This window comes from Heterocephalus glaber, unplaced genomic scaffold, assembly GCF_053883595.1.
Source record: "Heterocephalus glaber isolate CG9 unplaced genomic scaffold, H.glaber_assembly_v1.0 deba00000621, whole genome shotgun sequence".
NCBI lineage: Eukaryota > Metazoa > Chordata > Mammalia > Rodentia > Bathyergidae > Heterocephalus > Heterocephalus glaber.
In genome coordinates this window covers 7,653,294-7,664,742 of record NW_028258153.1, presented here as the reverse complement: position 1 = coordinate 7,664,742, position 11,449 = coordinate 7,653,294, and the positions used below count along the sequence as shown (strand labels likewise).

Genomic DNA, 11,449 nt, shown 5'->3' with positions numbered 1-11,449 from the left:
AACAACGTGAACGTTTTAAGCCATTAAAGCACCAAAACACACACACACACACACACACGCACACCCCAAAATCACTGTTTTATGATGATTAACACACAAACATGAAATATTGTTCAGAAATCAGGAAGTAAATAGCTGGACTGATACAATGTCCATTGTTGGGAGAATTTTTCTTCAGTTTAAATGTCTTATCTCTAAAGAAATTTTAAAGTGTCAACTTTATATAAAGCAGGCAAATTCAAGTAACTTGCTATTAAGCCAATTTTTATAGAGCTAAAACAAGGAACTAACGATAAACTAAAATGAAACAAGACAGGCATGGAGAGAAAAACTGATGAGTTGTAGCCGGACAGAGGAATAGATGTTATTATGCCATCCGGGCCTTTTCATTTTCAGTGAACACATTAGCTAAGATTCAGGTCTGCTGGTTTTAGTACACTCTTGGATTTTTGGGTTTACAAAACTTGTACATCAACAAGCACACAAAAGTCCTAAGGAGAAGAATGCCACTTAAAAAGATCAACACTGGACACCAATTAAAGCAATCTTAAAAAGTTGTCTACCACTATAAATGAATATAAAAATGTAATAGCTCTCACAAACTAAAAGCTGTAACCTTGTCCAAAGTTTTACTCCTGCCCTTTAGCTGCTTTTTCAAGAAAGTACACATTCACTAAATGGTGATTGAGGTGTTTGTTGTGATCTTTTTCCTTTCTAAAAGAACGATCACAGAAGATACAAACAAAATCTCCCTCAGCCACTTTGACTGCCAGGGCTTCCTTTGCATTTTTTGCACTAGTTTCTTGGGGAACCGGCCAAGCCCCATGCAATCCAGAATCATCACTACCCTCTGACATGGTGTCACTTAGGTCACTTCCATTGTGACTGTGGATGCCTTCATCTTCATCAATTTCCTGAGACTCATTTAATGTCATGGTAACAGGAATAGGAGCCGAAGCCAGAGTGGTTTTGGACACTGCTTCTCATTCTTCCACTGATGGAGAGAAAAGTGAGGGCAAAGCTGGTTTTTCAGGTGCAGCACTTTAGCTGGGAGATTCTCTGTTGTGCTCTCATCAGTGACCATTTCCATTTCACAAGGCTCATCTGAGTGAGTCTGATGTTCACTATCTGAAGTTTCACCCTCTGGCATGCTCAACTTCGAGACTGAAGCTGAAACACTGGAAGATTCCTCAGCAGCGGCTCCACCAGCTATACTCTCATCTGCCTCTTCTGCTCCCTCTTTCTGCAGGGGGCCTTCTGTATTTCCTGGACCTTCAGAGAGTAAGTTTTGGTTTCCTGACTCCCCCTTCTCCCTTGGCAGGGGCGATGGTGCTGAGAGGGCCTGTGTGTCTGCACTCTCCTTTAAAAGCTGACTGTCTTTAACAGGCACTAAGCTGGCTTCAGTAAGGACTCGGTCCTTGTGGGCCACTTCGCTCTGCATGCTGGGCTTTTCCTTTTTACCGCCTTTTCAGGGAGATTTCTTGGGGATTGGCTCTATGTGAAGGGGAGGCTGTGGCAGCTCCACGTGCAGGCTCTGTATGAGCATGTTCCGCGGGAGGTGGTGGCTCCTGCACAACCTCCATGGGGGCTGGCTCCACAGGTGGACAACTGGCCTCAACACCCTCCATGCAGGAGCGGGCGCCTTCCCCTCACGTAGTGGCTCAGCCTGTGTCTGCACAGGCGCCCCTTGCACTGCCTTCCCGGGAGGTGCAGGCCCCTCCTCAGCAGCCTGGCCAGGGATGGCCTGCGCAGGCTCCAGAGGCAGCCAGATCGCCACAGGCCCCTTGGCAGCAGCCTCCTTCTGAGGAGGCTCCTTCTGAGCAGGCTTGCTGCTTTTCTTACTTGATTTATTTTTCAGACCTTTCTTCTTTGTACTCTTCTTCACATAGGTATTTTGCTTTTTATTTTCCTCTACTTTGCTGTCACCCTTAGGCACCTCCTGACCTTTTTTGGATTTGCTTCCTACTTTCTTCTTCCTTTTTATTACAGGTTCCTCCTCATTCACAGGATCACGGGAGGACTGGGCTTCAGCTTCCAGCTTCCTTTTGCTTTTCTTGGTTTTACAGGGTTTTTCTGAATTATTTCCTGTGTGCACATGCATCTCTTTTGTCTCTGCGGCGGATTTGCGAGTTCTGGTAGTCACCTGGCTCACTGAGACATTGCTACAAGGCTTTTTTTCTTTTGAAACATCTTTTTTCTCCACTTTTACAGATTTCTCATTTTTCTTCCCAACCACATCTCCCTTTATTTTTGCCTGTTCTGTTTCTGTTTTTTCATTAGTAATACTGTTATCAGGCAAGTCAACCTCTCGCTTTTTGGTTTTCTTTAGTTTCACTTTTGAGACATCCATTGTTTTATTAGGACAAGTAGGGTGCTTGGATTTGAAATGATACTGGAGATTACACTTCTTAGAAGCCGCATAGTCTCATACAGGGCAATTGAACTGCTGAGTGTTAACATGGAGCTCCACGTATTTCTTGAAATTGCTTCTATCTGCTGTTTTGTAGTCACAGTGAGGGTAATTAAGAGGTTTAGGACCATTGTGAACCTGTCTTCCATGGTGAGTTACTTCATGCTGATTAGAGGCCACATAACTGCACTGATCACATCTAAATGATTTCTCACCTGAATGAGTGCGCATATGTCTAGTTAGATGAGCCTTCTGAGAACTTGAATAAGGACACAGTTCACGTTTATGGGCGTTCTCCTGTGTGAGTGTGGACGTGCTGGACATAATTATTTTTTCTGTCTGAAAAGTAGTTGCACTTGCCACACGTATACACTTTCCTAGGGAAGTGGTTCCTCAGGTGTTTCCTCCAGTGGGACTTGCTGATGATTGTGTACGTGCAAATGATGCACTTGTACACTCACTCCTTATCCCCAGCTCTGGTGTGGTGCTTCAGGTGAGTGGTGAAATGGTCATACCGATTGGTGTTATGGCCACAGCCGTCACAGTGGATGGGGCCCTTCGAGAAATCTCCCTCCTCAGCAGCAGAAGCACCAGACTCCCTGGCTTTGGCTTGCTTCTCTGCACTTTCTTCCACCAAAAACTTCTTGGCACTATGAACTCGGATGTGATGCACAAACTGTTCCTCAGATTCTGCCTCATACTGGCATAGGTTACAGCGAAACGGTTTGGGCTTCAAGTTCTTGCATTTGTCCTCTGTTCTAGGTGTTTCAGGAGGAAGATCTTTATTTGAGCTGTAAATCTCAGGAGCAGCTGATGCCTCAAATACAGGCTGTGGTTCTACAACACTGAGCTCCAGCTTCCTCAGTTCCGTGTTCTCCAGTCCGTTAGGTTCACCCTTTACCTCAGAAGACTCTTCCAGCCCTTCTCCATCACTATCTGACAAGTTGTTATCCCCAACAGGCATCAATTCTTCCACCTCCCTTTCTTCACCAACCAGGTAATCACAGCAGCTGGCATTTACTTCTTCAGTTAGGGCCGCATTGGCCAACATGACCAGCTTTGGAGAGGTTGTGCAGGTCATACATGTCATTAGGCAGATCCATGCCCATGTTGCTGCTGCTGGTGAACAGCCCAGCTAATCCTGAAGCCTGCCCCATCACCAGGGTGGCCATTGTTCTCGGCCTTCCTTGGTGCTGAGGGGTGGCCCAGCCAGTGGCACTGGACCTTCTCAGACTACTTTTCTTTGTTGCTGGAGTTTCCAAGGTCTTTGATTTCTTTTGTTAGGTTGATTCCTAGGTATTTCAGTTTCTTGGATGCTATTGTGAAAGGGATTGTTTGCCCTATTTCTCTCTCAGGGAGTCCGTTGTCCGTGTAGAGGAAAGCTATTGATTTTTGTGTGTTGACCTTGTATCCAGTTACACTACTGAATTTGGTTATTAAATCTAGAAGACTTTTGGTGGAGTTCTTGGGGTCTTCTATATAGATATCATGTCATCTGCAAATAACGACAATTTGACTTCTTCATTTCCTATCTTTATTCCTTTTATTTCTTTCTCTTGTCTAATTGTCGTGGCTAATGTTTCCAAAACTGTATTGAATGGGAGTGGTGATAGTGGACATCCTTGTCTTGTTCCTGATTTTAATGTGAAGGATTTCAGTTTTTGACCATTTAGTATGATATTGGCTATTGGTTTTTCATAGATGGCTTTTATCAGTTTGAGGTAGAGACCATCTATTCCAATTTTTTGTAGGGTTTTTATCATAAATGCATGTTTGATTTTGTCAAATGCTTTTTCTGCATCTATTGAGATGACTATGGTTTTTGTCCTTGGCTCTATTGATACAGTGTATTACATTGATTGATTTGCCTATGTTGAACCATCCCTGCATCCCTGGGATGAATTCCACATGGTCAGGGTTTATGATCTTCTTGATGATGTTCTTCATTCTATTTGCCAATATGTTATTAAGGATTTTTGCATCTATGTTCATTAGTGAGTTTGGCCTATAGTTCTCTTTTTCAATTGGGTCTTTCTCTGCTTTGGGGATCAAGGTTATACTTGCTTCTAGGAATGCATTTGGGAATACTGCTTCTCTTTCAATTTCATTGAAGAGTTTAAACAGTAGTGGCAGTAGTTCTTCTCTAAATGTCTTGTAGAATTCAGCAGTGAAGCCATCAGGTCCCGGGCTTCTCTTAGTTCTCAAGTTTTTAATTACATTTTCAATTTAATTGTTTGATATTGGGTTGTTTAGAATTTTTAGGTCTTCTTCATTCAACTTTGGTAATTCATATGTGTCTAGGAATCTGTCGATTTCTTCTGTGTTTTCCATCTTATTCGTGTATAGGTTCTGGAAGTAGGTATTGATGGTTCTCTGGATTTCTGCTGGGTCTGTTGTAATTTCACCCTTTTCATTCCTAGTTGCATGGATTTGGGCCTTTTCTTTCCTTTTTCTAATGAGGTTGGCTAAGGGTTTGTCAATTTTGTTTACTCTTTCGAAGAACCAAATCTTGGCTTCATTGATTTTTTTGTATCGTTCTCTTAGTCTGCATTGCATTGATTTCTCCTCTGATTTTTATAATTTCCTCCCTTGTGTGAGCATTGGGTTTGTCCTGCTCTTCTCTTTCTAGAAGCTTGAGGTTCAGCATCAGGTTGTTTAATTGAGGTTGCTCTGTTTTCCTAATGTGTGTATTCACTGCTATGAATTTCCCTCGTAAGACTGATTTTATTGTGTCCTATAGATTCCAATATGTTGTATGGTCATTGTCATTTAATTGTAGGAACTGTATGATTTATTTAATTTCCTCTGTGACCCATTGGTTATTCAGAAGTGTTGTTCAATTTCTACATGTTTCTGAAATTCTTGCAGTTTCTTTTGCTATTGATCTCCAATTTCATCACACTATGGTCTGATAATATACAGGGGATATTTTCAATTTCTTTGCACTTACTTAAACATGTTCTATGAGTGAGTATGTGGTCTATTTTGGAGAATGACCCATGTGCAGCTCAAAAGAATGTGTATTCCGATTTTGTGGGGTGGAACACTCTGTAAACATCTGTTAATTCATTCGTTCAAGAGTTTGATTAAGTTCTAGTATTTCATTGCTTGTTTTCTGTCTAGTTGATCTATCTATTTGTGACAGTGGGATAGACCACTACTATTGTATTAGTGCTTATTTGATTTTTCATGTCCATTAGTATTTGTTTTATATAGCTGAGTGCACTAGTATTTGGTGCACATATATTTGTGACTGTCATCTCTTCCTCTTGAATTTTTCCCTTTACAAGGATGTAGTGTCCTTCTTTGTCTCTCTTTATCAGTGTTGGTTAGAAATCCACTTGATCTGCAAAGAAAATAGATGCTTCTGCTTTTTTTCAGGTTTCTGTCATATGGAGTATTGTTTTCCACCCTTTAACTTCCAGGGTATGAGTTTCTTTTTGAATTAAGTGTGTTTCTTGCATGTAGCATGTTGGATCTTGCTTCTTGACCCATTCTGCCAGTCTATTTCTTTTGACTGGTGAATTGACATCTTTAACATTGATGGTTATAACTCATACATATTGACTTATCCTTGTTTTGACTTTTTCTTTTTGTTGGATTCTCCCCCTTTGTGTTTAATTTCTTGCTGTGCCCAATGGATTCATTCTGTTGGGCTCCCTGGAGTTGTGATCCTCATTGTCTTTTCCTAGGATATTGTTTAAAAATTTTGGAGTGCAGGTTTGGTATTCATGAAGTTCCTCAGGTGCTCTTTGTCATGAAAGTATCTTATTTCTCCATCAATTTTGAAAGATAGTTTTGCAGGGTACATCAATCTGGGTTGGAGGCTGTTTTGCGTTAGGGCTTAAAATACTTCATTCCAAGCTCTTCTTGCCTTGAGGGTTTGTGTTGAGAAGTCTGCTGTGATTCTGATAGGGTTTCCGTTGTATATGATTTGTTTCTTTTCTCTAACTGCTTGTAGAATTTTGTTCCTCTGTTGTGTTTCTGGAATCTTAACTATTATATGCCTATGTGTAGTTTCTTTTGTTTATGAATGATAATTGGAGTCCTATATGCCTCACTTATCTGCCTGTCAGATTCTTTTCCCCTGCTTGGGAAGTTTTCTGCCATCACTTCTGTGAACAGTTTTTTTTATGTCATCTGCACTCTCTCCTGTTTCTTCATTGACTCTGATCAGTCTTATGTTATTCATCTTTGCAGCTGCTGAATTGATTTCTCATGGTCCCTTACTCTTTTAAAGAAAGTTTTCTTTTCCTGGTCACTAATTGCAATCTTATCTTCTATATCTGAAATTCTGGCCTCACATTGGCTCATTCTGCTGCATAGAGTTTCAGTGGAGTTTTTAATCTCCTGGAAATCCATTTGCAACTGTTTTATGGATTCCATTTGTTTCCTATGTTGGGATTCCATCATGTTCCTCACCTCCTCTATATATTTTATGTGTCCTCTCTAGCTTTATTAATTATGTCTTGCAATTTTTTTTTTGCACTTTATTAAATTCTTTTATTAGTACATTGCAGGTATACAACACAATTACATTTCTCATTGGGCATTGTACCTTTACATAATGAATCTTGGTTCTTATTTTTTCCCCGTTCCTAGCCCTCCCTTCATGCCCTCCACCCTTCCCTATTTACAAAGACTTTATTTCCATGTTTTCCATTTCTCAGCATGTTTTCCTTTCCCTTCTTTCCTTTCCCCTGACCCTCCCACTACCCCTACCCCTTTGGGCCTTTTCTTCCTATTTTGCATTATCGATTATTCACTCTAATCATTGGTACATTTTAGGTATACAATATAATGACATTCATCATTGGAAATTTGCACCTTTACATAATCTCTCTTGGTTCTTATTTTTCACCCTTGCCCAGCTCTCCCTTCAACTCCTCCATTCCTCCCTATTTACAAAGATTTTGTTCCTATTTTTCCATTTTCTCATATTAATCCCATTCCCTTCTATCCTTTCCCCTACCCCTCCCACTTCCTTCCCCTTTGCCCCTTTTCTTCCTATTTCACATTACCTATTATACATGTCTTGCAATATTTTTACAATCTCTGCAGTTATCTGAGAAATTATTTCTGATTTCCTTTTTTCCAGATCTTCTTTTGTTACCAGTTCAGGGAGTCCAGGTAGTTGGGTATCAGAGTGTTCCATCTCATTTCCCTTTGGGGTTGCTTTAGGTGATCTGGAAGTATGATTTTTAGACTTGTTTATATGTCTTCTCATTTCAGTGGGGGTGGGGAAGCCATGTGTGTTGCTGTCGCCTGGACTCACCTCAGCAGTTCAGACAGTGGTATGGTGGCCCAGAAAGTTCACCTCCTCTGTGCTGGGGACCACTCTGCTCTTCAGTGCTCTTCAGGTGACTATTCTAATGGCCACTCACAGAGTTGGTTGAGGAAGAGGGCAGAGGGTCCATCTGCACACTGGAAACTGAAGAATTTAGACAAAGGTCTGGAGGTCACTATAGTGTCCCACGTAAATGTGTATCAGGAGGCCAATCAGAGGTGAACAATTTGTAGGTTAAAGGGCTAGTAAATGGCTTTTCCTTCCATTTTCTATTAGAACATTTTATATTTCACTTAGTAGCAACTAATGCCTAGCTTTCAAAAATATGAGAACTTGAGATGCAGAGAAAAGGAATCACCTAGTTAATCAGTCAAAATGTACCTATAAAATCCACAGGGTGGGTAGCATATAACAGCTGTTCTCTATCTCCATTGGGTTTTGACTAGGAAATGGTGTTAGGATACAAAATATGGGCTTTAGAGGAATCATTTGCAAGGAATTCTAGATAATGAGCACAGTTTAATAGCATTAGATAAATAATGAAAGTCACTGAACTGTCTCCTTTGGAAAATGTTAGAAATTCAAGTACAATGGTTTAGGAGTTACAGGCAGCATGGTGATGACTCTCAGAATCAAATCCAGCACAAGAAAACCATTTTTTTCCAAGGCAATGTATACAGTAACATGATGTAGTCATAGCTATAGGTACTGGAAAGATGTAGGAGACAGAATGTTCACTTCTTTGCTTTCTAATGGAGCTTTCAATTTGCTACCCACTCACTCTCTCCTCCCTTCCCTGTTTCTCTCTTTATTCTCCACTGTCAGCAATGATTGTTTTAAACTCTTAGCCTTAAAAGAGCTCATAAACCTATGCCATGATTCATGTTTGGACTAATTCTTTCTCCTTCCCAGTTCATGTTCTCTGTCCCTTACTCCTGCACTTTAGGGTCACATTCTGGAATGAGCCACTCACAAATCTGCCTTATCTGATTGTGAGGAAACCCACAATAATCCTTTGTCATTTAGAGATAAGTGTTCTCATTACCAATGTTCTTTAAAATTGGGCCTTGAAAACTTGTCATCACAACTAGAAAGTTTGGATTTTTCATTCCTTTCTTTCCATCTCTTTTGTACTTTGACCTCCATCTTTCTGAGTCTCATGACATCTACAGTCGTAGAGATAGAGAAATTTTCTGGGTTTTTTTTGTTGTTTGGGGGTTTTGGGTTTTTATTTTTGCAATGTCAATTGAACCCAAAGCCTGATACCTACTAGTCAAATGCTGTACCAGTAAACTACAACCCAACTCCTTTCAGTTGCGATTTAAACAGTTCACAAATGGGCCGGGGATTTAGCTCAGTGGTGCTGCTGCCTGCCTCATAAGTGCAAGGTCCTGAGTTCGATCCCCGGTACAAAAAAAAAATTTAAAACAACAGTTCACAAACTTATAACATCAATTGGAAACCATTGGAATATACTTGGAGGCCAAGAAAAAATATTAGCTAATATGTACCATGGAATGTTTCCTAGGGTAAGGGAAAATATATGCAAGTGACAAAGGAAAATTAAATTACAGTCCCTCCCTTAGCCTTTTTCCTTATTGAGAGTGACAAATAACTAAAGAAGTCAGGACTAGATCCTCCTAACCTAGCACTCATATTTTGAGAAAACACAAGAAGCTGAAGGGTATGGATGGAGCAATAGGATTATGCATAGTGACAGTGAGATTGATGTAAATAAGACTGGTAAGCCAAAGAAGATATTGATTCATTTTCCTATATGACATTAGGGTTAGAAATATAACTTCCTACTAAAGCAGGAATCTATCAGATGTGTATCTCTAATTTTAAAAAATATGTACTTCACACAGTGAAATAAATCAATTTAGGTGCTAATGGAACACCACTATAGATGGACCCAGTGCATGAAATCAGATCCTGCTTGTCTTCACCTACCCTTCCTCTGTTGATGGTGTCTCCTGTCTGATCTGCCCTTCCTATTTGGTGACCCATTCTGGACACACCTGGGTCTCGGTCCTTTTGCATTACTTCCATTGGCCCAGGAACTCTAAGGCTGTTATTCTGGTGACTGAAGCTGCTCAGACTGTCTCAGCTCCAGGCCAACCCCATACCTGGCACAGAGCCTAGAGGACCAGAGAGAGGAAACTTGTAGTGCAAAATGTCTGCAGGTAGTGGCTGAGCCTCTTTCTGAGTCTTAACAGTGAATGCGGAGCGTGCCGCCTCGCAAGGAAACTTTACTCGCCACACAAGGAAACTGTACTCCATTAAAAATCGTTGTTTAGGAGTTGTTCCTTTCATTGTATGAGAATTTGCTGCCCTGTATCTTTGGTACATCTGTCATGACTCAGCCTCAGAAAACAATGTAGCAAACTCCTTCCAAAAGCTCTTCTAATAGGGAGATATTTTTGAAAGTGAGTCTTTCTCAGACACACCTCTGTTGTTCACTTCTCAAGCTTTGCTCATATGATACAGGTTCTAAACCATATATTGTCCCATTTACCTTGCTCTATGTTCCATCCTGATCACTCCTCCCAATGTATTGAACCCAAAGAAGAATCTGCTCAGCACAGTTACTATGAGATTATTACTTTTGGGTGATATTAAACTCGTAGGCTACATGAGCACATAGGTCTGTATCTTATAAACCCAATTCATATGAAGTCCCTGCCATAAATCACTTTGGGACCAGGATGGCAATAAGTAAACAAATACACAAATGAATAAGAGTAAATGTTTAAATGTGTTCAATATTTTCAGTCTCTGTTTGATCCATGCCATGTACTTACTTCATTGAGGACACTTTATGTGAACAAATTATAAATATTATGATGACATCTTCATAATACTCTACATTGTCACTGACACTCTTTTTTATCGTGAAGAACCTTAAGGTGTTCATATTTTTGGAAAATACTTTTAGCCAGGAGAGCAGATCTTCAAAAAGTGCAAATCATGATTTTTCTGGCTCCTGACTTCTATTAAAATCCTGATTTTTATGGAAAGGAATAGGGATTACGCCTTCAAAATAGATTTTGGTTTTTGAGGGATTTTTTTGTTTTGTTTTGTTTTGTTTTTTTGAGACAGGGTCTCACTATGCAGTTCAGGCTGGCCCTGAACTCACTGTGTACCCCAGACTGGCCTTGACCTCTCAGAGATCCTTCTGCCTCAGCCTCTTGAGTGCTGGGATTACAGGCATGCACCACCATACCTGGGTCAAAATAGATTTTGTGATTAAAAAATGATCACCTATTCTGAGAGAGTTCCATTTTAATGAGAACCGCATTTTCTTTGAAAAATGATTATTGATTGTCTTTTGGTATTCTTATTTATTAACTTGGATTTAGCAAAGTTTAATTAAACACATTCTGAAAAACTCTCATAAGACTAGATTGTCACACTCTCAATATCTTTCCTAACAAAACTGTGAAATGAAACTGAAGAGTAGCAATGTTGGGCATACATCTAGAAGAATCTAAGAACTAGGCAAGATGTCAATGTTGGTTGAAGTGTTCTATCTGTACTTAATCTCAGGAACTGCGCTTCTCATTAGAGGCAACAGGCTTGAATGGTGCAAGGTGCTTCAGTGACCTTAAGTAGATCATGAAGAATTATGAGATAACCTTGGAGAAAGAATGCAAGTCTACAGTGTCAGATAAATTTCAGAGAATAAATGGAGGCCACATAGGAAAGATGGCATCTAACTTGGCCTTCAAAGACTGGGTGCCTATTGGCTT

General features: G+C 40.3%; 1 pseudogene; it reads right to left on the bottom strand.

Moving 5' to 3' along the window:
• Positions 1 to 330: 330 nt before the first annotated feature.
• LOC101701341 (RE1-silencing transcription factor-like) lies at positions 331 to 3,609 on the bottom strand (annotated as a pseudogene).
• Between the last annotated feature and the right edge of the window lie 7,840 nt (positions 3,610 to 11,449).